We start from the raw sequence: 5,412 nt of genomic DNA, 5'->3' as shown, positions 1-5,412 counted from the left end.
CTTGGGCCCTGCACCCCATGGGAGACCAGGAAAAGCACCTGGCTCCTGGCTCCTGCCATCGGATCAGCGCGGTGCGCCGGCCGCAGCGCGCCGGCCGCGGCGGCCATTGGAGGGTGAACCAATGGCAAAGGAAGACCTTTCTCTCTGTCTCTCTCTCTCACTGTCCACTTTGCCTGTCAAAAAAATTAAAAAAAAAAAAAAAAAAAAGAGTCATCCCTACCCTCACCTGCCCCTTGGAGCCAGAGCCAAATGCTCTCTGGTCTGGTTCAACTCAGGGTCCATGTAGCTTGGAGTGACTCGGCAAGAGGCAGCCAGGGGGCCAGCCAGCTGGCTGTGGGCCCACAGCCTCCCAGAGGTTCAGCAACGCCCCCAAGGCTGTAGGGGAAATCGTGGGTGTGTGTGCACTTAGAGGCAGGGTCGGTGCGAACGAAGAGCCAGGGTCCTGCCTGCCCCGGCCTCTCTGTGGGAACAGAGCTCGGCTGGTGCTGACCCACAGGCCGACTGAGAAACCCCAGCAGTGCTCCTGCCCTCGCCCTCCCTCGACCTCCGGTGCCAGTAGGCAACCCGGTGCTTCCGTGGAGGCAGCAGCACCTCGGGCCGAGCCAAGGGGGCTGCAGGGCCCACCAGGGGGAGGGGAGAGTGGGCGAGCACGGGAAAGCACTGCGCATGTCTGGTGCGCACGGCCGGGCCCCCGAGACACGGCTGGGAAAGACTGCAGAGGGAGGGCTGGGGTGTTGCGTTCACGGTTGCAAGCCCAGGCAGCCCCGCCCAGGTGGATGCAGGGATGTGGCTGCCCTGGGCTCCCGCAAGCGGGTCCCCTCGGGTCCTCTCTCGGGGTCACACCTGAAGACCAGTGAGGCCTGAAGAGCACTCCAGGGGAGGAGGAGGCTCACGAACTTCCTTCCAGTCTCCCTTGGTCGTGCTTCAGTCCCAGCGATTAATGCTCATTGGCGAGTTCTAAAGGGAGTTGGACCTCAGCGTTCTCACAGTTTATGCCTGCGGAACTCAGCCTCAGACAGTGCTTGGGTTGTGACCCAACAGGCCCCTGGCCCCTACCTGGTGTCCTGCTGGCCCTCTGCCTGCACCTGGCACTGCCGGAAACTTTGCCCGTCTCCTTGTCTTTTCCTGCCGGGACCAGTACTGAGGTCCACCCCAGCACGTTTTCCTGCTGGACTTTCTTCCTACCACCTTCTCACCAAAGCCTGAAATCGGGTCTGTGATTCAAGAAGCTGGCAAAGACTCATCTGGTCAAGGCTCTGCTCTCCTTTCCGGGGTTCAACTCCTGCCCAGACTCTTGCCCTGACGCCTGGAATCCACCTGGGGTCCCCGGCAGGTGGGGCCGTCTGATAGGCATCAGGGATCCTGACGGGGCACTGGAGGGAGCAGCCATGGCCGTAGCAGGCACCCAAGGCCAGCATGCTCTGAGTGCTTACACGTTGGGGACCACAGTACAAATGAAAGGACAACGAACACATTTCCAACGGCTCTTCCTACTGTGGACAGCACAGAGCACCTGTGTCATGGGAACAAGTGGAGCACCCAGGTGTCTGGGAGTCAAATCAGGGAGAAAAAATCAAGCGAAGAGCTGCGGCCACATCTAACCAACTAAACATTTCCAGAATGCCTCTCTCTGCGGTTATTGTCTTATCCAAGATTTATATCTGTCTCATAAGTGTCTCTAAATCCTTGGTCTCTTGTGAGGCTTAAAGCCAAGAATTGACATTTCTTCAATGTAAATAGGAAATATTACAGAACGAGTTGAGGTCGGTTTTTTAAAAAATTGCTTTCTTGACTTCTAACCCCGCAGTCTTGCTGACTGTTTAATTCTACTTGCAGCTGCCGAGGAACGAGCCCATGATTTCTTCAGTCTGACACCAGGATATGAAAACAAAGCAGCCGCCGCTCCAGACAGAGGCTCAGGTCTGCTGTGCCAAGTCACAAAGCAGGCCCCGACCTTCGGGCAAGGAGGACGGGTCCTGGTTAGTGCCCTGTGGGAGTGGGCGTGGCCCCGGCCCCCAGCCTGGAAGTGGATCTCATGGCTTTCCCCAGTGGGGCTGCCACTTGGAAGGCATTCATGGGGTAACCATTGGGGTGGGTGTCGAGTCCCCGGCCAGTTCCCAAGCTTACAATACTCCCATGATGCCGCTGGGCTCATTCTGCTGCCGCGGCTCCGCCCCCTTGGCGGCATGTTTGTGCTGTGCCTTCTTGGAAAGGCCGCGTCTTCTGCTGCTGGCCAGGCATGGGGAGGGAAGGCTCTTCTGGGGCCACATGTGACCGTGGCTCTAGGAGTGTCCCCTGGAGAGCAAGGCCCAGCCACAGGCCGGTGTTCACACCGGTGGGTGAGGACGGGGCTTGGGCTGCGTGTGGTCTGTGCAGCAGAGGAGAGCACTCTGGGAGCAGGGTTGGGGAGAGGGGGCTGAGGAAAAGGATGGAGAGAGGAGGAGTGAGCGCAGCGTTCCTCCCTCCTGGTCTCCAATGTCTCCCTCCAGGCCGTCTTCCTGTCCTGCTCAGCCCTCCTCCCTCTGTACTTGTGTCTCCCTTCCCCACTGCCTTGGGCAGACCCAGGGGTGATGGGAAGATGGTGGGAAGGAGGAGTCTTCTGCCTACCAGGAGCTGGAATGCCACACCTCCCACTGCCAGCCTGCAGAACACAGCGCCCCGGGACTGACAGTGGGGGCCCCGGCCTGGGGGGAGCTGAACCCTTAGTGAACCCGATGAGCTGGTGAGGCAGCCGGAGTGGGGGGGGGGCATGTGTGTGCACGTGTGCGTATGCACACAGCGGACATAGTTAGCTCCATCACAGACAAGCTCACCTGAGGTTACCTTAAGTATGGAGCCCCCCCGTCCTTCAAAGCAAATTTCTTTATTTATTTATTTATTTTATTTATTTGAAGGACAGAGTTACAGAGAGAGGTAGAGCCAGAGAGAGAGGTCTTCCATCCGCTGCTTCACTCCCCAGAAGGCCACAGTGGCCGAAGCTGTGCCGATCTGAAGTCAGGAGCCAGGACCTTCTTCCGGGTCTCCCACATGGGTGCAGGGCCATCTTCCACTGCTTTCCCAGGCCACAGCAGAGAGCTGGATGGGAAGAGAAGCAGGGGTGGGAGGCGCCCGTGGGTGGGAGGACTGAGGACAGGCACACACTGGCCTTGCTTTTCTGTCTTCCCTTTTCTTCTCAGGCTGCAAGTTTACAAGTAGCACAGGTACTCAGGTGTCTCCCGGAGAAGCGCGTGCACGGTAGCTGCGACTGTGCACTCGTGGCTCCGCGCTCCCGAGGGCCAGGGCTGTCTTTGGTGCGTCCCTCAGTGCCGGGGGCGCTGACAGCAGGAGCTCAGCAGGGAGCCCGTGACAGAATGAGCTTTATGCGCCCCCTCTCCCCACCTGTCTTCCCTTCCTCTCTGCCTGCCTTCCTGGGCCCAAGCCCCGGGACTGTGGCTTTATGGGGTCTGCTCCCAGGCTCCACAGGACATGGAAGTATGGGGGCCCTGGAGGCGGCAGAGGTGAGGAGGAAGGGGAGTGGTGGGGCCCTCACGTCTCTGCCCTGGGCCCTGTGTGCTCAGGGCTCTGGGCCAGCCTTCCTCCAGAGCAGGAGAGGAGGGGCTATTTCTGGACTGGAGTAGAGAGAGCAGCTATGGCCGGGTGGGAGGGTATTTATAGAACCAACCTCAGAGCAAGGATGCTCACATCCCCGGAACCTTCCCGTGTTTAAGTTGCTAAAGATAGACCAGTGTGGCATCTGCTAGGAGACAAGGTACACTAATTCCTCTTAAATCTACCGAGAATTTGCATCTAATAAATGCCGACCAGTTTGCTCAGAGCTCCTTCTTCCTTGTCCCCCACTGGGTTAGGGGTGGGGGGAGGTGGTTGATCGTCCACTCCTGGGCCCACAGAGAGAGCAGGCAGGACAGCTACAGGCTTAGGGCAGCACAGCATCTCTGGGACAGTGACCAGTCAAGGGCTGGACTCGGGAGCAGGTGGAAGAGAGGGGAAGGCAGCTGCCCTGGTCTGCAAGCCCATCTTGTGCAAATGCCGCACTGGCGACTTGTGTGCTACAGCGCTTAATCCTTGCACCACCTCTGTGAAGTAGGTGTTAAGATGCCCATTTTACAGGCAAAGAAACTAAGGCTCAGTGCCCTCAGTAATATTACTTTAAAACTGGTGGATTTAAATTTACTTATTTATTCGAAAGATGGAGAGAGAGAGAGCGGAATAAGTAGAGATTTCCATTTGCTGATTCGCCCCTCCAAATGCCCGTAACAGCCAGTGCTGATCCAGGTTGAAGCCAGGAGCCAGGAGCTTTCCCTGGGTCTCCCACATGGACGGCAGGGAACTCAATATTTGGGTCATCCCCTGGTGCCTCCCAAGGCGCACGGTAGCAGGAAAGCTGACTCTGAAGCTGGGACTGGAACTCAAGCATTGCGAGATGGGATGTGGGCATCCCAAACGGTGTCTCACCTTATACATCAAACGCCCAGCCCCAGCCCGGTGGGCTGAAGATGCTGCTCACCCAAGCAGGCCTAAGAGACTGAGGAGGTAGAACAGGGTTTCAGTTGTGCCTTTAGAATCCATTACACCCAAAGCAAACGGGCTTCGGGCTGTGGTCTCTGGTGTCTGTCAGGTGACCGCTGTTTTTTCCTCTCATTTTTTGCCCTGAGATGAGAACCAGTTCATCAGACCTGCAAATCTGGTCTGGTTGAGCACAGTCTTTAGTGGGTGAGAGGTTGGCCCTTCTCTTACCCCAGAAGTGGGGCCTTTTTCTGGTATCTTCTGAAATTCGGCCAGTACGTCCTCTTTGACTGAAGTAGTGAGTACAGGAAGCGATGGGTGCTGGTTGAGCACCTACGTGTGCTGAAGCCCACGTCCTCTCGTGAGGTGGCTGTGTCATTCTAGCCCATCTTCCCATCAGGGCTCTCTCGTGAGATAGCAGTTTCCCTCCTGCTCGCGTGTCAGGAAACGTGGGTCTGGAGAAAACCAGTCGTTTGTTCAGTGCCCCACAGAGCGTAAGAGGCCCCGCTGGGCTCCCGGCCTGAGGAGCCCATCTGGCCTGGTTAGCGCCTATCGACTTCCCGGCGGTGGCTGCGTCTGGACGCGGTGATCAGATCCAGCAGCAGCCTGCTTGGCCTGGTGTACACGCTGCTTCCCCATCGACCCCTCCACAGCTGACAGCATCGCCCGTGCGGTGGGTAATGGGATTTGATGGTTAAGGTGACCCTGGCTCAGCACAGCCACAGCCCATTTGTCTCTATCCCCAGGCACACGCTGCTTCTAACTCAATATCAGTGTTTGAACAGGAATCAGTGGCCAGGGCTGCCGGAGCCCTGCCATTGCTCCAGGCCTGGGGAGCTCTCGTGAGCTCACACACTCCCCTTGTCCCCCCAGACACTGGTGGGAAGACAGGAATCGGGGGGCCTGGGG

This window comes from Oryctolagus cuniculus, chromosome 7 (assembly GCF_051225735.1).
Source record: "Oryctolagus cuniculus isolate XC-2025 breed Fujian yellow rabbit chromosome 7, ASM5122573v1, whole genome shotgun sequence".
Lineage (NCBI taxonomy): Eukaryota > Metazoa > Chordata > Mammalia > Lagomorpha > Leporidae > Oryctolagus > Oryctolagus cuniculus.
Note: the sequence above shows the minus strand (reverse complement) of the source record.